The sequence below is a fragment of the Ixodes scapularis genome, unplaced genomic scaffold, assembly GCF_016920785.2.
Source record: "Ixodes scapularis isolate PalLabHiFi unplaced genomic scaffold, ASM1692078v2 PGA_scaffold6__148_contigs__length_123643588, whole genome shotgun sequence".
Lineage (NCBI taxonomy): Eukaryota > Metazoa > Arthropoda > Arachnida > Ixodida > Ixodidae > Ixodes > Ixodes scapularis.
Window position 1 is genome coordinate 96,366,375 of NW_024609881.1, and position 22,819 is coordinate 96,389,193.

Sequence of the window (22,819 nt, forward strand, 5' to 3'; positions counted from 1 at the left end):
GGGAGGTCCCGAATTACTGCCTCTTTGCAAATGAATAGTGCTTAATCCAGCAGGTAAAAACGATTCCAATTGAAAGCCAAGACAGCAATTAGCGTCCAGGAAAAGGTTTGCTCGTGCATCTCGACTAAAAACGAATTCATCTATCAAACGGTAGCATGCGATAGCACAGCGACAGAAAAGTGGTCGACATGAGAAGGCATTTGGACCGCTGCCCTTTTTAGAATGCTTAGCCCAGTGAATAAAGGTACTTCGACTGGAAAGCTGAAATATCAATAGCGTTGCGGAAAAGGTGTGTTCATGCATCTCGCCTGAAAACGAAATGACGTGTGCCGTGGCATCGGCGTAGCACATTGACAGGTTCCGTCTCGCGCTGCAAGATAGAACCACGGAACATCTGACAAGTTTGAGTTTCTTGCGTCGACAACCGGGTTCAAGAACGTTGTCTTTCATTTAAATCTGAATAGCATGAATGGTCCAAAAATAGATCAGTCAGGGTAACTTCAAGCACATGTACTGGAAGCGAGTCTTCAAACCATTCATGATAATTAGAACATTCGTTAAAACTTCCTAATGTCGCTGTCTTTGTTTTGGTCTTTTATTTATTTACACTTTCCCGCTTTAAGAAGGCCTTGGTTAATTTACCTGGGAAATAATTCAGACTTCTGCCACCCGTATCCACGAGATGCCGAGTTTGTCACAACCGTGCTGTTGGGAGTGGCTTAGGCGGCTCGTCGATAGTTTCGGTGTGTCGCGCTGCTGTACGCCGTGCTCCGTTTAGTTGCTGCACTCGGAGTATGAAACTCAGAGCGTCTGAGTAGGAGTAAAGGAGCCTGGACTTAATGCTCCATCAAAAATGGGTACAATGTCGAGTTATAGCAAAACCTGCTGGGCAGTGCAAGAATAGACCTGATGTGAAATTGCTCGGTGGTCTGACAACACTGAGAGCGTCGCCATTTGAATGTTGGCAAACGTCGTCGGTACCGAAGCATGGTGGGTGCATCGGAGACAACCGTACAGGCAGTGTGTAAAGGTGCGGCAGCTGTGTTTTCCACCTTTCGATTATGGAATGTGGACGAACAGTTTAAACAACATACCGGAACTCTCTGACGACTCTTGGAGGCCCCTCTGAGCCAACCTCACCCGAGGGCGCTACAAAATGCATGCAGAGTACTCGTCCAACACACATACAATACACCCGCACCGAATCGATTACCAACTATCAAGCACCGTGCCTATCTACAATGTTCAACAAAAAGGTCACGGGTTACGTATCTTGAATCGCAGACGTTTGTCCGCACCGAAGAAGGCAGTGTGTAAGCTTCCACCACTGACTTCCAGAGTGCTCCACTGCTCCGACGAGGTAGTCGCAAGCGTGCACAGGCCTCCGAGAGTTTCGTCAGACAGTTGCGGTAGGTTGTTTAAACCGCTTGTCCACATTCCATGGTCGTAAGGCAGAAAATACAGCTTCCGTGCCATCGCACACTGCCAGTACGGTTGCCTTTGATGCCTCCACCTTGCTTCAATACCGACGACGTTTGCCAACATTCAAATGGCGACGCTCTCAGTGTTGTCACACGACCAAGCGATTTCGCATAATGTTTATTCAACTAGCGATGTTTTAATCGGCAGAAGAAAGCGCTGCGGGGCATCGCACACTCGGAAATCAGTCCCCCAGCAAGGTAAATGCCACAAAACTGCTTTCACGTGGTGCAGGACATCAAAACAAGAAAATCTTAGAAAAAGCTCAATCACACTTACTTCAGTACTCAAAGCTACAAAGGATAGAAGAAACAACAGTGTCAAGATTAAAACAGCCAACCTTTAATTTTTTTTACAACAAAACTGAATTTTACATTTTTTAATCACAATTACTTTGTGCAGGTTTGTTTCTTCCACATAAAAAGGAGTTCTATCAAAAGAAAACAAAATTTTCCAACATAATGGACCACACCTCAAAGGAGTATACCTTACGCGAGTGCAAAGGGACTCAGAACAAGAGCTAAACATGACCCAATATGCATTCAGATGCAGAACATAGCGAGTCTAAAAACATGTTAAACAAAGTTTCACATTACGTTGCCCAGCCTCTAGATTGCAGCTGACAAGGAATCATTCCCTATTCCCCAATACCTTTATGTGATGACAAACAATGGCATTTGAATGAAGGACTCAGGAGCATTATGCCAAACAGTGTGGCTGCGTGCACAATGTCTGTGACCCACCACACCGGAATGCAAACAGAACCTTCCAATATATTGCTGGCATTTGAAAGGGCTATTTGCTGCCCTTCTTTTTTTTTTTATGAAAATGCCCTTAGAGTTTTTCAACCTCAACTTTTGGTATGCGCCTGATGAGCGAAGACAGATTAGAAAATGACATGGAATGCTGCTGGCCTTTGTAAGGCTTAGTGCGCATAAGTGCTTCAGTGTGGTGAGCTTAAACTATTAATCTGAGCAATGTCTTGAGATTTATCTTGCACTCAGACAAATGAAAATGGCACATAATTCTGCACAAGTGAAAATATTACACACATTATAAAGCATGGCAGGCTCAACTTACAGGTCAGCCCAAAGGCATTCAGAATGAGTGCATCTGTAAGGTTTTTGAGCACTGTGTTTGATATGGCAGTTCAGACTGAATTATGAAAAAAATGTTAGAAAACTGTGCTTGCACAAGTGATTTTTCCACCTGTTCGACTATGGCGGGTCAGATAGGAATTTTGCGAAAAGGCCTGGGGGTAAAGCTTGCACTTAAATGGCTTTTCACCAGTGTGTGTGTTTGATTATGGTCTGCCAGATGTGCATTCCAATCAAAGGCTTGGGGGCAAAGCTTGCACTTAAATAGCATTTCACCAGTGTGTGTTGGGTTATGCTTTCTCAGAGCTGAATACAGAGCAAAGGCTATTGGGCAAAGGGTGCTGCTTAAATGATTTTTTAACAAGTGTGTGTTGGCTTATGCCTTTTCAGATCTGAATTCCGAGCAAAGGCTTTTGGGCAAAGCTTGCACTTAAATGGTTTTTCACCAGTGTGTGTATTATTATGCCTTCTCAGAGCTGAATTCAGAGTAAATGATTTTGGGCAAAGCTTGCACTTGAATGGCTTTTCATCAGTGTGTGTTTGATTATGGCCTCTCAGATGTGAATTCTGAGCAAAGGCTTGGGGGCAAAGCTTGCACTTATATGATTTTTCACCTGTGTGTGTATTATTATGCCTTCTCAGAGCTGAATTCTGAGCAAATGATTTTGTGCAAAGTTTGCACTTAAATGGCTTTTCACCAGTGTGTGTTCGATTATGGACTCTTAGATGTGAATTCCGAGCAAAGGCTTGGGAACAAAGCTTACACTTAAATGGCTTTTCACCAGTGTGTGTTTGACCATGGATTCTCAGATTTGAATTCAGAGTAAATGACATTGGGCAAAGCTTGCACTTAAATGGTCTATTACCAGTGTGTGTTTGATTATGACCTCTCAGATGTGAATTCTGAGTAAAAGCTTGGGAGCAAAGCTTGCACTCAAATGGCTTTTCACCCGTGTGTGTTCGATTATGGACTTTCAGATTTGCATTCCGAGCAAAGGCTTTTGGGCAAAGTTTGCACTTAAATGGCTTCTCACCAGTGTGTATTTGACCATGGATTCTCAGATTTGAATTCAGAGTAAATGACATTGGGCAAAGCTTGCACTTAAATGGTCTATTACCAGTGTGTGTTTGATTATGGTCTCTCAGATGTGAATTCTGTGCAAAAGCTTTAGAGCAAAGCTTGCACTTAAATGGCTTTTCACCCGTATGTGTTCGATTATGAACTTTCAGATTTGCATTCCGAGCAAAGGCTTTTGGGCAAAGCCTGCACTTAAATGGCTTCTCACCAGTGTCTGTTTGACTATGGATTCTCAGATTTGAATTCAGAGCAAATGACTTTGGGCGAAGCTTGCACTTAAATGGCTTCTCACGAGTGTGTGTTTGGTTTTGCCTTCTCAGATCTGAATTCCAATCAAAGGCTCGAGGATCACTTTTGAGCTTTCGAGTGTTGCTTGGCACTTTGGACCTGGATCCAGAGGACACGGGAGGATGCTGGCTCTTAAATTGTTCATTGCCATGGGCAACCAGGTGGCTCACGATTCCACGCTGATCTCTGGTGACATAGGTGCAGGAACAGCAACCGAACGAGATGACCTCGGTGACTTTCAATGGGCTGCTCGTTTTCCCCCACGGTGCAGCTCCATCACCTACAAGAAAAAAGCTCATGTGTATTAGCACACACAAGAAATGCCCAACTAAGATAGCCATTTAGTTTAGAAAAGAGTAGCCATTAATGCAGTCTTGCTGAAGCTATGCAGTATTTTGCTGCCCTTTTGAATTCAGTTCACCATAGCTTTTAAACAGAACTCACACCATTAAAGGGGTAGTGAAACGAAATTTTAGCGCCGATCTTGTAGCATAAATATGGGCTAGGGACAGGCACCACCTCGGAAATATAAATATTGCGCTGTAAAACACAGGAGAACTAATTTTAAACATAATTAAACGATTTCAAATTCTCATCTGGTGGATGGGGGGAAGTTCTCGTGACATCACTTGTGCCAAAATAGCAGCGCCGTTCTGCGGCAATACGGCGTGCCGGCAGAATTTGCCTAGGCCTGAACGCGTTCGCAAAGCCTTGGCGGAGAAAGCCAAAGCGTAGTTGGCCACAGTGAGCTCGTTCTCGTTGCGGCTCTTTGCACGACACGGCCCGAGCATGCTTCTGGCACGGCCGGTATTAGCAGTATTAGTTGCTGCGAGTCGCGAGCTGCAAGCCGACGTTAAAAAGGATATGTTTGAACTACGAGGGTGTTAGCAAGAGCCACGCAAATGCCAAATACCTGTTCACACTCGGAGCGGACACGCGCGTTTGATCGAAGTGCTGGATTCGCTCTGTTAGACCGCGTTTCGGTAAGCGCTTCTGGACCGATCTTTTACGATTGCAACTCGATACTGACATGACACTCGGCAAAGAAAGGTTAGACCGACATCGCGTAGCTCCCACGAACTGCTATAGCTCGACAGTGACGTAGCGTCGAGTCAGAATAAAAATGGCATACTAATAACAGAGTGTACATACCGAGTTGCCAAGGTAATCCGTATGGCGTTTATTTGAGCTCTATATCACACAAAACAAGGAGATAGAATCAATGAGAGTCCCTTTTCGACGACAGCGTTCGTCACCGCTGTCTCGGAAAACAAGGAGATCGAGATGACAAGGGGAAAATATTGACCTCTGAAATTTAGTTCAGGGATCAAACTACTCATCCGGTAAGGGTCCACAAGGGTCGCGCGGGCATATTCCATTCAGCAGGCCAGCCGGTCATGGACAGACGGTCTTGGCCAAGGACCGCCGGAGCAACGGTGCGCCGAGTCGGTGTTGCTGCTAGGCCTACTATATTCTGCCGAGCTCGCTCGGTCGGCAGAATCGTGGCTGTTGTAGCTCTTCTCGTGTGTTTGTGGATCCTGCGTTCTTGATCGTGGTCTGTTTTAAGTACTCCTTCCTTTTTCTTGCTGGTTGGAGTCGGGACGCACGAGAAGAGCACGAAGAAAAATAAATGTCCGTTGGTGGCCGATACCAAGTAACTGAGCGACGCTATCGGCCTTGTTGATTTGATCGTAAAAAGTGCGTAAGACAGCTTCGGAGCTGTCGTAGGATTCTGTCGTAACCTGCGCAAAGGTTACGACAATTTCGTTTCGAGAGCACGGGTTTTCTCTCAAATTTGTCGTACACACTTTTTTCGTCGTGAATTCGCTTTGAGAATCCGGCCTCAGAGCTGGTTTTGTCAGTGCTGCCGTGGTTGCCGACTTGCCGTGGTCCCGTGGTGCAGCGTGCGTGCAGCCCTTGCACATCTCAAACGGCCACGTTGTCACAGGTCGTAAATCGTCGACGCGCCACCAAGTGGCAACGCTCGTAACCACAACATTCACGCCGTAGCCTTTCCCGACCGGCACAAAGACGTCACGAATGCGCCCAATATCCCGAGACGCATCGCGCTCTCCGATGGCCGATTTTTGAGCGCGCGCCCAATCGGGCCCATCAGGGGGAAAAATATAGCCATCCGTTCAAAATACAAACGCGCGATTATGATTTATGAATATCATTGATCATATTGAACCTATTTCTGACCATAATAGGTGTATTTCAAGTTTCGCTTCAGTATCCCTTTAATCAAGGGGAGTCCCTAGTCTTTAAAAACAAAAATCTTAGGAAAAAAAATATTTTTATGCAGTTTACAGTTTACATATTGTCTAGTTACTACACTCAGAATGTGCACAATTATTTAGTTAGGTCTATCAAAAGTTTGATATCTAGGTGTTAGTAGCTCGTTTTGAAGTTCTTTCTGTTTTTTAGAATTATTTTTCTTTCCTGACAACAAATCGTTTTTTACACGGTATTTTTGGATTGAGAACCTGGATATAAATACTTTTTAAGGGCTAGATACCTCATTAATCAAAGAGTGAAACAAGAACGAGGTTTCAGGAGACTGTTAGATATGAGGTTTTCTAACTGGCAATAATTTAGTGACTTCCTTCTAGTTATCAGTGAAAGAATTCCAGCATGCAATGCAGTCATGTCCTGCTAACATGGATGCCCCACTATACAGACAAAAGTTGGGGTGACTAATCCCTCCCCATTCAAATCTGCCTCATTAATGTAGAAACTTGTAGTCCAGACTATGGACAGCTAGTTTTGGGGATAAAATGGGTAAATACGTGCTGAGGGTTTCACTACTGTATGCTGTTGGTTGCCCTTCTTTCGAAAAGAGAAAAGACCTGGCACCGAACAATGGCTTAATTTTTTGGGGCTTTCCAGTCAAATGGGTCACCAGCCCCTCTCTCCCCATATGTCACAACCATGGATGAGAAACCTGAAGAACATTCATAGGACATTGTATTTTAAAAGGGTAAGGGTGCACAAAACTGTTTCCTTTGCGAGTGTCGTCTGCTAGGTTATTCCGTTGACCGCACACAGCCCCTGTTCATTATCTGCTGGCATAGAACAGCGCCTGCTTTTTTTTTTTTTTTTTTTATACAGCTCAGGCATGGCATAAACCACGCGTCATCTCAAGTTTAATTTACTTTTCTTTTTAATTTCATGTTTGCATTTACTTTTGTGAATTAACAAAAATGAAAAATACGGTGACGCGACAAACTGAATGCAACGATGCATCATTAAGCTATATACCACAGACAATGCTACAAGACATCAAAACCAATCCAGTGATTTCACCCTGCCGCATGACATCGTGCTTCCCTGTGCAGTTGTACCCAACCATAAGGCCACGTGACACACTTTTAGCGATGGACTGGCCAAGATGGCTTGTAGCGTCGGCTGCAGTACAACACAAAGTGAAACAGAGTATAGACAGGGTTTCCACTTGGTGTTTTGTATTATCAATTGCGTTGTTGCTGTCGTCATCTAGCTATGTAGCGGGGAAATTTTTCCGCTAGGTTTAACGGGGAATTTTTCCGCTAAATCTAGCAGGGAAATTTTTCCACTAGATTTAGTGCGGAATTTTTTCCACTAGATTTAGCGCAGAAATTTTTTCCGCTAGATTTAGCGGGGCATTTTTCCCGCTAGATTTAGCGGAGAAATTTTTCCGCTAGATTTTGTGGGAAAACTTTTCCGCTAGATTTTGCGGGGAATTTTTTCCGCTAGATTTCGCAGGGAATTTTTTCCACTAAATCTAGCGGGGAAAACTTTTAAGCTAGATTTAGCGGAGAAATTTTTCCGCTAAATCTAGCGGGGAAATTTTTCTGCTAGATTTAGCGGGGAAATTTTTCCGCTAGATTCAGCGGAGAAATTTTTCCGCTAGATTTAGCGGGAAAATTTTTCCACTAGATTTAGCGGGGAATTTTTTCCGCTAAATCTAGCAGGGAAAATTTTTCCGCTAGATTTAGCGGGAAAATTTTTCCACTAAATCTAGCGGGGAAATTTTTCCGCTAGATATAGCGGGGAAATTTTTCCGCTAGATTTAGCGGGGAATATTTTCCGCTAGATTTAGCGGGGAATTTTTCCCGCTAGATTTTTCCGCTAGATTTAGCGGAGAAATTTTTCAGCTAGATTTAGCGGGGAAATTTTTCCGCTACATTTAGCGGGGAATTTTCCCGCTAGATTTAGTGGGAAATTTTTTCCACTAGATTTAGCAGGGAATTTTTTCCGCTAAATCTAGCGGGGAAAACTTTTACGCTAGATTTAGCGGAGAAATTTTTCCGCTAAATCTAGCGGGGAAATTTACCCATAATGCACCGCGCGGTTACACTGCCACCGCTCAAGCCGGGAACGGGCCCCTAAGAGCTGCGCTCTAAAACGTGAGGACAAATGTTGGAGTAAGAGAGAGAACACAATGAAAAGAAATTCAAGAACTGAGGAAGGGGCTAGGTCGATGGTCACATGACCTGTTATTATGCAACTGCCCATACCGGCATGCAAAGAAAGGCGTCACGCCGCAGTGCACTTTGTCTTCAAACTGCACCGACTTCGCGCGCCACCACCAAGGAGCACTGCACATTGTTTCACGGCAATTCCAGCGCAAGTTGATCGGAAATGCTACAAGATGAGTACTATCGCGAACAGCACGAGCTGGAGTTCCCGAAGCACGTGGCCTTCGATGCATGCTGCACAACCTCGAGGCTGATAAAAGTGTGGAGTGGAGAGGGGGCAGCAAGAATGTGCACTTACCCTGGTGTGCACACCCTCACAGCTTCCCCTCTCCAATATACTGTTTTACCAGCCTCCAGTTAATGCAGAATGCATCAAAGGCCACGCGCTCCAGCATTCATGTCCATACTGTTCACGATAGTAAAAGATAGTGAGAAGTGTAATTAAGAGAGAGTAGCAAATACTCTCAGTTAAACATATTTGCAAGAAACCAGAATACTACCAAAGTATTTAGATTATGTTATCTTGAGAACGGCATTTGAGACAGGCACAACTCTGAGGGAAACGACCTATAGCACGACTGCTAGGAGTTTGAAGTATTGGTTTTGATATTCTTTATTTAACCCAGGAGGGTTGGGGTGTATACAGGGTGTTCCAAGGTAAACATAAACAAGCAATGGCAAAACTTCCTGTGGCTGAGATGGCTTCCGGTTGACCAGTTTCTTGTGTATGTTTTAATGAGCAAGAATGAGCAGCGCGTCTTTTAACTTTGTCCCGGCAGAAAATCAGAAAAGGCATATTGAAAACTAGACGTAGGATAGATCAATGAGTGTTTCTGGACCATACGGCACAAAGAGAAAGCACCACACCTCGTTTAATTTGGCCTCCTTCGCAGAAGTTGCGTGGCCCTACCTGACGTCCCAGTAGAAAATTGTGCACAAGTGAGATATTCAACACAGTTAGACGCCCACAACTCAACCAAGACATGTAATGGTTTTGTGCTTTTCGTGCATGGGAGAGCATGTGCAAGCACAAGATCGCTTCGTCAACTGCACGTCGTCGCCATAAGTGTTCAAGCTGTCTGCTTGAATTTTTTTTTCGCTAAATTTAGCGGGTGACTTTTTCTGATAAATTTAGCGGGAAAATTTTTGCGCTAGCGGGAGAAATATTCTGCTCAATTTCGCAGGGAAATTCATTCATAATGCACTGCACAATTACGCCGACAGCGACACCGCTGAAGCCGGAAATGGGCACCGAAGAGTAAAAAGTTAGGATGCCATGACTAACCTTCTATGCTGTTCATTTGTTGCCAACATTAGCCCAGAGCCTGGCAGAAAGCCTCTTCCTCTAGCTTATCTTCACTTTCACATGAAGAGGAACCCAAAATTTACATTGCCCAATATTTGTTCCCCACTACCATGAACTTCTCCGAAAATCCAATTGTGCTCCTAGTCTTCCTTCCCTCGAAGCCCAACCCACATCATCATGCACACCTTCAACTGAGCTCGACTGAGGATGCGTCCCTGCTGGGGGATCAGCAAATCCGCACGAACCCCTAGAGTCCGCAGAGAGCTGAACAAGCATTGCTTTAATCTATAACCGCCTATAGTCTAGACACTGCCAATGTCCTCCGTTAATGAAAGAGAAGGGATCGGAGGCCGAGTGGGCTAGCGCACACCAGCTCGGAGCACGTGGAGCAAAGGCTCGCGCTGCTGAACCCAGGTATCCTGGGTTCAATCCCCACCCCTGCCCGTTTCAATCTGGATGAGCATCGTACCGGCGTGCGGTCGTATATCACTACTGCGTGATGCAAGTTGAAAGACCCCAGGCTAGCGGTAGTGCTGCACTGGCTAAATTCCTCATCTACAGCTAGGAGACAAGTCGCCTGTTGAGGCAGACTAAGTTTCAGGCTGTATACACACACCCCAATTCCTTTATTTTTCTTTTTTTTTTTTTAGTGAAGGGGGTTGAAACGGAAAACTTATGACTTGAGGACTGGGTCGGTTCCATTCCAAACGCTGTCTGCAGTCAGGTTCAGAAGTAGGCTTGTTAGATCAAGAAGGATGCACGGGACCAATTGAGACGACCAGGACCAAATGCAAAGAGCAATTACATTAACTAAGAAGAAAGTGAGCATGCCCTCCAAGCACATCAAGCTATCCAAACAACTATAAAGATAACACAAACGAGACATACCCGGAACTTTGCTATTTCGAGATAACATTGACGAATGGATGGGGAAATGGAATGCTTGAGAGCCTAGCAATGCGGAGAGCAAGTTCGTCTGCTTCTTGAGCAGGGGTGACGTCAGAACGCCAAGCTCCAATTGGCTCCGATTGGAAAGATGGTGGGTAGACTTCAAAGCAGCTAGAATTGAGGTCTGCCCCTCATCCCTCCATCAGAGCCAATCACAACTCGGCGTTTTTACAGCCGTGCAACCCCTTTGCAAGAAGCAGACAAACTTGCGCTCCACATAGGCGGTAGCTTGCGTCGCCCAACATAAACTTAGGAAGTATGCTAACATAATCAGTTTCTTGTTTTCTGCCACATTGCCAGTACAATAAAAGTCTAATCAGAAAAGAGGTTAGGACTCGTAAAAGATAAAATCTGAGATAACTATGCCACCGGAATCCATCAGTTTTCTGCATATTTGCTAAATTTGTTTCAAAACAGTGCTTTAGTTTTGTGGATAAACTTGATTGAACAGCGGGACCCTTGAATACACCAAAACATTTTGAGTGTTGCTTAATGCTCATCATAACGGACATTCATATAATGGCCGTTTCTCCACACACTTTCAAACATTTCTTCAAACAGGGTGATTAAGAAAAAAAAGAGTCTTTTCAAGATCAAACTGCCCGCCACGGTGGATGCCAGGAATTACAAAAAACACAAATTAATGAGATAATTACCTTTAATTTGTGAAAATAAACAAATGATTCCAATTGAAAGCTTGCTGAGCGGGAGGCTGGCAATGCGAAAACAGAATATTTTGTTATCTTCCGCATTTTAGCAATGTTAGCTTGGTGGTCTGCTGCACGACTGAAAACTTTAGCGCATTCAAATGCCTAGCACCTGCTGTCTTCCTAAAGCTGACCGATTTAGTTTTTAACGACGCCCAGCGAGTTTCTAGTTAGAACTATATGTTTCTTTTCACTCCTTAAAAAGTTCATTAGCAAATCTTAGGTACTTACTCTGCTAAGTAATGTGTCTTATTGCAACCCTTGACGTCCCCCGTGGCTGGCAGTTCACTCCCAAAAAGAGCTTCTTTCTAAACCACCCTATCTAAAGGGATGCCTGTAAGTATTCGCAGAAATGGCCAATATAGTCCACAATGCCGCGACATACTTTGGAGGATGCTGAATCCACATCACTGCACCAGGTCTTACTCCAGCAGGGGAGAAGAGATGATTCAGTGCACTCGGAGAGACCGAACATACGGTCGAAGCTCGATAGACCAGTGCTCAACATTTACGAATCTGAAATGCACATTGCACTAGCCCGATTGTTGCAGCTATTAGCCCCAAGAAGCTGGAGTGGTGCCACCAGGCAGCTCCTTGTTGTGAGGTAGTAGCAAGAATCACGTGACTGCTTCTGCGCTTAGCTGGTAGCATGTAGTTTGAGGTCTCATTCACAATTCGTGTTTGATTTGTTAATTTGAACGAATCAAACATTGGGCGCGTCTGCTAAGCTTGGAGCTGGCGCTCCCGAAACTTCCAACATCTGTTGGCGGCAGATTTAACTAGGCGAGCCCGGTCATGACGTCATCTGCGGATGCCACAGCAGATAGCCCAAAATGGGTTTTTCCTTTTTATCCTTTTAAACAAGGTAAGTTGATCGGTTGATATTTTCACTCCATGCTTACACCGTGTGGTTGCACCTCCATAGTACATTGCAGCGCAATACATTGAGAAACCGATTTTCACGTGCCGTCTAAGGTGCCTTAGAACCATTAGTGTACATGCGTTATACACACACCGAAAGAAGAAAAAAAACAAAAAAAAAAACAGAAAGCCTGGCGTGATAGTGTGCAGAATTCCCACTGTCGCTGCTTGCTTTCAGAAAGGCAGCGGCTAGGCTCAGGGAGACAGCCACACGTTCTAGTCAACCCAGGCAAAGTTTGCAGCCCTAATTTCAAGCAAGAAGATCACAGGCAAGGCAACAGGTTGTGGAGATTGAAGCCCCATGCCGTGTCGTACGCAGCTCACAACACCAAGCCGAAATCACTAAAAATGCTGAAAGTCGGCGGCAAACGTTTGCTGCCGATGTCCTGCAAGCCACCCAGAGTACCAAGCCAAAATCATTAAAGATGCTGAAAGTCGGTGGCAAGCGTTTGCTGCCGATGTCTTGCAAGCCACCCAGAGTACCTCAACTTTTGCTAATAAAAGTTGTTATCGTTGGGAAAGGCCCTTTTGAGCGCACGACACTAGAGTGCCGACGTTAGAGCGTACGACACAAGAGCACATGACAAGTTGCGTGCACGTCGGCTTTTTCTTTCTTAAGTCGTATTTTTGTGACCTGTACACTGTTACAGCTGATTTTTCCTGCATTCTCACCTCCCACATTTTTCTTTCTGCCTCTTTCACTCGCTTTTCCACTGAAGTAGTCTGCTAAGCCCCATCACTAGTGTGCAGGTATTTAAATTCAGCTTTCAGGTTTCAGGTTTGGTTTGTCCATTTTGTGTTTAAACTTTTCATGTATCAAGGCTTGAATACCCTCCGTGCTCACTGCGTATAATCCATTTTGGACAAACTTTGTTCAAATTTCAACTTGCTAATTGCCTCCCTGCTTCCAAACACCAACCAGCCCACGTCACCCTGCACTCCCTTATTTGGTGTCTTTCCATGTGCTCCCAGTACCCCCAATCTGCCTAAGCTTCTCTCTCAAATTTCTAATCGTGATTGAACCCCTGATTTCATGCAGAGTTCCCCACTGCCAAAAGACAGCTCTGGTACCATCGCTCCTTTCCATAAACACCTGACCACTTCGTACCTAATATAGTTCCGTAGTGCGTTGAGATTCGTAGTAATAATAGATGAATTTATTTTTCCCTTTTCCAATTATACTTAATATTGCCGCGAGCGCAGCTGACTAAGTGGGCAGCGCGCTCGTGGCCTAGCGGTTATCACGCGTGACTTCCACGCAGAAAGCCAGGGTTCGATTCCTGGCTGCGGGGACGCATTTTTGTTGACTCTAATGTACTGTTCTGGCGAATTCGAGAACCGTGTTGCTGATTCGAGGTTAGAATGTTCTACACGCCAAACCTCCCACGCCGATTGTTCCAGAAGCCCACACGCCTACAAAAGGTGCTCCGCGTAGCCAGCCGGACTCAGTTTCGCCTCAGCGTTCGATCCTGCTGCTTCGCCGCCTTCGACGCCCGCGACGCTCTGTTGTTATCTTTCTTTTTCCTTTTATTTTTGGGCACAAGTTCGCCCCATTAAACGTTTAGTTTCTTCAGTTATTATCGCCTCATCACTAGTCATTCATAACAATATCTTCATATTGCTCTAGATATTTCCTTCCCTTATTGAGCCAGACTCTCAGATATTTGTATTTTACCGGCCCCAGCAGGCGCTGGTTGCCTTTCGTTGTGCTTCAACTGCGCGCGCATGTTTGAGGCTCATGATCCTTAATTGTCGGCGTTATACCAAGACCAAACCCCTTGGGAGATAGGGTTGAGACTTTGGCCCGGAACCACAAGGGAGGGAGTCCCAATTTTTTTCTGTCCTGCCTGTCCCAAGCTGTGGTAGTTACATTTACCTCATACAATTTTCCCTAGATAATTTTCGTCAATATTCTGGAAGACCCCGTCCGTACATGGATGCAGAGAGTAATGAAAACAAGGAAGAGCACACTGCACCTAATCAGGAGTAGCCACAAAAAATGGGGAGCCACAGAAAAAGTAACATGCACTCTGGCTCTAGCACTCCTGGCTTTCAAAGTTCTTTATGGACACATACAACTATAATAGACTTCCCCAAGCACAAGCACCAAAACTCTAACTCAACAGAGAAGCCATTAGGACGATCAGTGGACTTCCGAAATTCGCAACCATTAGGAAGACCTACGCATACACTCCAGGCTCAACACTCTTAAGGGATGTATGGATGCACTCAGGGAGGCACAACTAGATTGGTTTAAGATCATAGAGCCAGGAAGAGCCACACTATGGCACATCAGGTACACAACAGATCACCTTACGACGCTTCCACAAAGAAGCCTCGAAGAGACGACGATTCAACATACCGTAAAATACCGTGCATCCGCCCATACCACATTAAGCGCCCATACCCAAATTTGTAAAATCTGAGAAAATATGTGCAGTACATTGATATGTAGAACTGATGACCGGACAAGTGCCCATCCCCCATTTTTTCATGATTATCTCAAAATTTTGAGTTGGCGTTTGCCCGGTATTGTACAGTACCCTATTTGCTCCTTTGGCTCGCGACATGGGAAAGAACCATGAAGTGCGACGGGTTCAAAGAACCACGGAACACGACAACTTCGTGCGAGAAAATAGCAGGGAGCTCACCAACCGATATGTATACTCCAATGCAGCATTGAGCCGAAATGAGCAAGGAGCCATTGGATGGTTCACTCTCAACGGCGAGACTGCACACTACAAGGCGCTCCAAGGCGAACGTAGCCTTAAGGAAGCAGTGCTTGAGGCTATACTTGCGGGAGCCAAGCAAGCAGCCACAGAGCGCAGCAAGACGCCAGCCCTCTACAAACGTGTGTGGGTCTTCATGGACAGAAGGGACGTTCATTCAGAATGCGCGATTCGGAACATACAACGTTGTCCAGCAGTTGAGAGAACTAGGCCAGCAACTCGCATGTGAAGGGCGCATCCTACTAATCGGATGTGTGCTGGGACACTCCGGCATCTACGGTAACAAAGAGGCCGGCAATGCAGCCAGAACTGCGCTGGAAACCGAGACCGCGCATCCAGACCAGGATCATCAAGAACCATGTCAACAAGGCGATAATATTGTCCTCCCCTTCAATCCCGGCGAGTTCCTGTCCCCGGGATGGACGAGGCAGCGCAAGACTCTAGCAGACCTGATACCTCAAGACCCGTGTGGTGAACTACTAGCCGAATACAGCCGGGGTGACCGCATTATACTCTGCCGCATCCACACAAACACTGCAGTAACCCCCAAACCTGCAAGCTAAACTGGACAGTATAAGGCAGATCCGATAACCAGAAGGGTTATCGGATCTGCCTTAGCCGATACTGAGCATCTCCTTTAGAGATGTACCGCTACTACACGAACACGACGGGCCACAATATGTGACCTTCCCGCTCTGCATCACCCCAAGACCCTCTCAGACTGGATAAGGCCAGAGGGCAAAGCTCAGCAAAGGTATAATGGTACTCAACTCTCTTGAAATTTTTTTGGAAGACTAGCATCAGAAACCAATTTTAAGACTTTCAACATCCTACCCTATCCTATCCTGTACCCCCTCCCTTCCCCACTCATAAATGACCCGAGATCAAGGTGGTGAGGATGTATATATTAAAATATGTTTCAAACAAAACCAATATTCCAACCTCCTCTTTGCAACTATAATTTTCTCCTTTATTCTTCCATCCTCACCAGCAAAACCCAATGCTTCCACCAAATCCGTTATCCCTTTACCTGGAAGTATTTTCTCTTTTTTATATATATATATTGGCAGGGCTGTTTATTGCTAAAAACAGTCAGGCAAGCACGCTCTGTTTTTAAGGCTTCAGGTGACACTACTCACGCACAAAAGCATGAAAAACTGACGTGCTAGCTGTCTATTACATGAAGTCATGGCCGTGAGCTGGGCCTTGTGAAGTTTATTTTAAAGCTATCACCTAAGGCACCCAACGATTCAGTCTTGACAACAGTACCCGTTTGCTGAACAAAAAGTCGACAAGTACCTGAACGTGAAACCGACTTCACTTTCAAGTGCATACCCTACGAACCGCTGCCTCTTTGCTGTTTGAAGTTGTAAGGCGGTGACTATTTCGACGTCCATGACCAAAATATTTTGAAGATTATTTCAACGTCTGTGACGTCACTTCTGTAAAACGTCAAAGCAGTGACTATCTCGACGTCCACCTTCAATATATCTCAAAAATTGTTTCGACGTCTATGACGTCGCTTCCGTAAAAAGTCAGAAAAGTGGCTTTATTTCGACATCCTCTTTCAATGCAGTTTCCGTTGCCAGTGGTAGCCGTTTTGTTGTTTCATTATTTAGTATCTAATGGTGTTGTCGGTGTTGTGTTGGCATCTTGATGGGTTCATCTGTTGTGTGCCTAAGAAGTTTCGGTACTAGTTGACAGTGGAAATGTCTTATTCAGCATGCATGTGGGACTAGCTTGACAGTTGATCTTATTTGACGTCACATGCTCAGTGGTTCTGAGTGTTCGGAGCTTGCATCTCGGCACGTGTTTCACTTAAAATTTTGAACCTACAACAAAGGCAAGCTGGAACCCTCTGTCTTGCTTGCACGTAATAAATGTAAGTGCATACATGACATAACACTGAGATTTTTGGCACACTTTTTGTGGCTTTATATCGTGTGAGCACGTCTTCATATGGTTGCAGTCTCGCTTTGCACCTGGCACCCGCCCCGTTTTCACCGGGTTTCGCGAGTTTGTTTAGTTTTTGCTTGGTTTGTGCATAACTAGCGGGTTAACTACAAAACGATCAAGATGTTAAATAAAAGGTTCTGAATGCAAACATTGCCTCCTTGATGTTTCTTGACCGGAGCAAACAAACAAAGGTTCTGGCACGGTTGTATGAGATACATGCACTTTTCAATTAACTGCAAATTTTATGACATGGCATTCAGCTCCTTTGTCTATGTAAATCATGTAAAATAAATCATAAAAAGCAGCGGTGCCATATTCTGTAATGTTTGGCACAACCAAGCAAACAATAACTGTGGCCTAATAGTTCATGTACTTTAAGATTTTTTTTTCTTTTTTGCATTTCACATCACTTAATTAAAATGTTATTAAAACAGCAGTCAACTGCATATTTGTTTTCGGAAGATGCTTGTAGAACCGCGACGCTGCCTGCAAGCAAATACTTTACCAGGGAGAATACAGAACACTCCCCGAGAGTACAATGGCCTCGGGGAAGACAGGTTTGCGCACTTTGAATGGCTGGATGTGTCATGGAGTTGCGGTTTTCGCCTTTGAAATCGGCTAGTGACTAGCGCCATCTCTGGGTGCAGATTATTTTAATACCAGCCGAACTTCCTTCAATGTGTGCACGCTGTTCGGACGTGGCAATGTAGGTTGTCTCTTGAATTTAAAAACCAGCTGACACTTCATTGGTGACTCACTTAGATGGCGGATATACGTAGGATGAGCTCTACGTCTATGTTCTGTTAAATAAACCGCACGCATATAGCTCGATAAGCAGATATCGAAATTCGTCTGAGCGGTTTTAAAAGCTGCTTTGATAAGTGTGGTTAGTAGTAAGCAATGTATTGTCATGCACCTCACCGCAATGTATTTGCTACTATGATTATCACTAAAGCGCCCAACAAGGCGCCTTGAGTGAACAGCCTTGCTTTCACGAGCTCGGTATGTCGGGAAGTTTCCAAAGTGTTGGTTTTGGGAATGTCTGGCTGGTGCAAAATGCTGAAATCAGGAGTTGGGTTCTGTGTATTAGATATGTGACTATTTAATCGAGTCATCCATTTCTTGTTATTTTCAAATTGCAAATAGATGGTGCTTTGCAGCAGCCCAAGGCAACAGGAAAAATATTCAGAAAGTTAGGAATAATTTTTCGTTACTTCGTGAATAGTCTATTATTCCTAATATACCATGCTGGCCTTGAACAAAGTTGGTTTGGGTTATTTTAGTATTTCTACAATGATAATTGAAGGTGCAAACTCTGATTCCACTCATAAATGTCATTCAACAATTTTTTTGTTGAAACAGTGAAGAACGGCGCACACTGCACCTCTTGCCATCTTCACTGATTGTTTACAGCAGCGAACGCATCATACTTGATGCACCACAAAACAACTCTGTAGCATGTCATCCACAGATAAAGACACCCGCATCAACATGCGGTGACAGGTCGCGCAATAGTGGCTGCTGATAGTCGTCGCGCCCGGCCTAGCTGACGCCCGCGTGATCGCCCGCCCGCATTTAGCATCGTCGGTGGCTCACATCGGTCACGTGTTCTGGCGGGAGGAGAAAATGGGAGAGGAGAGGAGAGAAAATAGGGAGAGGGACACACCCAAATTACCCCACACCACCAGGAGAGGAATCGGCGCGGCCATCACTCCGTCTAATGCAAATGAGTGCAGCGACCTGTATTGCCCTTAGTAAAATATTTGCTGCAAGCAAGATGACATCTCCTTGACCACCACCTTTGATCGCTCCCCAGTCCGAATTCCCAAGCTTCGGAGCTTGGGAATCCGGAGTTCCAAGTTGGAGACGTCAAAATAATTACAAAACTATTTTGACGGCGGACGCCAAAATGTTCGAAAATATTTTCATGTTTCCAGGAAGTGGCGTCACGGACGTTAAAACATATTCCAAATTATTTTGAAAGTGAACGTCAAATAGTAGCTACCAAATATCTTTTACGAAGTGTCTAGCGTTACGTCCAAATCTCCGCCTTCCCTAGGTTCACGGGGGAAAGAGAGGAGGGCAGGGGGAGGGTTAGGCATACGCATTTCAGTGCTCCATCCGGACGTAGCGCAAGCCACAGCGAATCTTTTATTTTGTTTTAGTTTAAGGGCACAGGGTAAGGTAAAATTGAAAAAAAATCAATTTTAGTTTTTTTCGCAATTTGAAAAGTTTAGTTCTTTCTGCACATTTTCCATTGTCCCAGTGTTTTTAGAAAGCTATATTTTGGGCTGAAAATCACTTCTTCCGAAAGCAAGTAGCAGGTGACCATGCCTCCTTTTGGGATACACTCCCTGCTGAGCGATGAATTCTCCAACAAAACAAAATCAACACAAGACCTAAAAGCTTGTCCAGTAACAGATAATCTAAAAAAAATTATTTCGCAACTATTGCATAGCTTTTTTTCAACCAAGACAATCACGAGACGCTGTGCAAGTTTTTCCCAGGTGTGTACCGTGTGTAAATTCAAGCGTTTGTGTTTTCGTAACGACAAAATGGTGCCATTGGATGCTGTTCCTTTATTCAATGGTGGCAGCATTGCAGAAGCCAATGTTTTGACGTTTTGTGGATCGAACCCTGTGTGGAAAACCATCAAGTGGCTGAGGGAAGTTGACGTCACTCTAATATACTTTACGGACCAAGCGACATGGCACGTCACAAAAGAGGCCCGGCAAGCAAGGCGATAAGCCTAAAGGCGAAGACATGACTTTAGCAATGCCTTTCAAGCTGGCGGCTATTGAAAAAATGACTCTGAGGCTGTTGGTGCCAATAGAAATTCGTTATTCACCAGTTTTTTTACTTTAAACTCAATTATCTCAAAACAGTGTTTTTTAGTACATAGGTACCATTTTTTCCTTAACGTGACATTATAGAGGGTTGATGTTTTATTCCTACCACATACATGGGTGTTCTAAAATACTGAACTAAAATTAAAAATGTGGGCCTAGCAGTTTTTGAGTTACAAAGTTTTTAATAGATGAAAAGAACTAAAATTTCAGTACTAGAATAAAAAATATAAAAAAAAAAACTTATTTTAGATTGGTTCAAATAATTCTAGTTCAGTGGATAAAACACAATATTTCGAACAAAATGATATATACATGACAGGAATACTCCTAGCAGTCACCGAGAAAAATGTTCCTCAACATGGCCTCAAATGCATGGGGAGTATAGGACTTACCCTGTGCCCTTAAGTGCAGACGCAGCTACGCTACAAGGTAATGGGACTAGTCAAGCATCGTCAAAAGCGCCAGTCACTAGGCATTTTTTGTTTATGGATGGTTCAGCGATGACAGAACACGTACAGAAACATGAGGCCCACTTCAGACGGAGCAATTTCACCCAGCAACTTGACGTCGCAACTAGGGGTGTCGCGAACTTTTGTCGAACCAGATTGTTCGGTCGAACTTTCGGGGTTCGACTGGGTCGAACCGGTTCGACAAACCTTCGAACTTTTCACTAGAATCGACCGGTTCGACTTTGTGGACAGTGTGGCCAGACCTTGATACAAGCACGTCTAGGTTTGGAAAAGATTTTGTTTTCATGCAAGGGGTTATTTTATAGTGTGAACAGTTGTAATTACAAAAAAACTAAATCTAATCACTGAAGAAGTTTATAACTTAATTTTTAGTACTGTATTAACTGAAATAGCCAATCATAGAGATCATATACTAAATCTAGAGGAAAAGGTCCGCCATTTTCCCATACATTCTGGCTGCCGTAAGCGGCGGACCATGCAGGCAGACCTTCTGGGTCCCAAACACGGTTACATCATCAGAGCAGTTTCGTGAACTTCAACAATCCACGAACTTACCGGTGGAAAGATACTCGCGTTCCTTTCGAAGGTTTCTTTTTGCATAGCGCGCAGATGTACTGCCTCGCGTTAACGCTAAACTAAACCATATACCCGGCTTCGCTGGTGGGGCGCGGCTGGGCGCGGTTGAGGAATACGAAACTGCGCAACCACCAGATTTCCGAGATTTCGACAGAAGGGAAGTTAATGCAGCGTAATGACTTTATTGCTTTTTATAAGCGTTAGAATAGCTCAGAATTTAGTTTACAATGTTAAATTATCACTGTTTATATTGCTGAGAGTTTTCACTCTTCGTGTTTACCACTGATCTCAATGTGTTTACCATGGCAACGTTGCTTTCTTTCTCTCGTGTTCTGTCGCTCTCTTTTGCGATCGTTCACTCGGGACCCAGGATGTCGGCGCACGGGATTTGCCACTCCTCCTCACCCACCTTTACCCCCCTGTAGCCAATCAGCGCTGCAATTAATTCATCTCTTAGCCATTATCATTCAATCCGAAGCCAACTGGCCAGCCTGTCGCGCATGCGCACACGAGTCGAACCGCAATAGAAGGTTCGTCGAACTTTCCACTAAACGTTCGGAAAAGTCGAACCTGGTCGAACTCGAACCGCGGCCGGTTCGCGACACCCCTAGTCGCAACAGCAGCAACACGTGCCGTCCGCGTTCACAAGCAGCAACCGAATTGCTACGACTTGCTATCATCATCATTCACTTTGAATTTTTTTGCACTATTTAGACGCCCAGCTACGCGCTAAAAACATGTTTTTATAGCTTTAATAGCATTGAGAATACTAACTCATCTTTCTGAAAAGGTTTATTTCGAAAAACGATTAACTTCAAAAGAGAACAAAGTCTTTAGCTGTCATCATCACCACCACGGGGGTGTCACGTGAAAATATTGTGTCCCTGATTGGCTGCTGCCGCTTCAAACGGCTCCGAGTTGTTCGAGTCGCTCGTCAGTTTCGAGCCGGACCCGATCTCAATTCGTGTCGATCTAGGGAAAGCTAGTGAACAACCCGCCACCAACCTCAAAATTGCTGGAAAAGTTGCCCCGTCTGAAGCGGGCCTAATAAACTCCATGATGGTGCCCTTTTGACACTGTCCGATTGGTCTGATCAGCTCGCAGCGTCGACTGCGTCTGGACTTAAGGTGACACGAAGTATAGAACGAACTTGGGGGCAAAAAGGTAAGCCACAATAGGAACAAAAGCAACTGGGGGAGCCCCGCTTTAGACCATTGCACCACAACAAAGCCAGCACGATCTAGCTTCCTTGGCTGAGATAGTGCCCGCGTTCGCTTCGGCACGTGCTCACGTATTTCCATACCAGAACCTGTTGAACGTGCGACTCTCTAAGGTGGTCCTTAATAAAGTTCCGATGACGCTCTCGCTCAAAACAACCTCACCTATCACGAATAAACATGTAAACAGCGCACAAATGACAGACAGCACGAAGGAGTACGAGACGTTTTGCTCTCCACAACCGGCAAATGCGCAGGACGAGCTACTGAGGCTCACCTTGTTGAAGGCAAGTCATATTACGTTTGAGAGATGACAACCTAATGAATCTTCTGAAAACTGAACGAACTTAATAAACGTGTCGTGTTGGCCGTGTTCCCCCGCTGCCGCTGCTATGGTGGCTGCTGCCGCCGTGAAAAACAAGTGGGTAGAGAAATAACTGGATACAACTCAGACTACTAGGTACTAAATACGTCTGCATCCAGCAAATGGGGTGGTAACTAGCGCTTTCTACTCAGTATTTCGTACTGCCCAAAAAATATCGGTATTAAAGTAAAAGTTAAACTATTAGTTGCGTTATTTAATACCAATATTTATGATTAATTTCAATAATGAGCCTTAAATTTTTGGGTCAGAGGTTCCTCTGGTGTATCCTCCACATATTGGGGTTTTCCGTTGCTCAATAAATTCGCAACTCCACCTGAAATGGAGCGTAACTCGCGCCCTCCAACGGCTGTTGG

General features: G+C 44.7%; 1 pseudogene; it reads right to left on the reverse strand.

The window, feature by feature from the left end:
* Positions 1-1,799: 1,799 nt before the first annotated feature.
* On the reverse strand, positions 1,800-22,470 carry LOC115328678 (annotated as a pseudogene).
* Between the last annotated feature and the right edge of the window lie 349 nt (positions 22,471-22,819).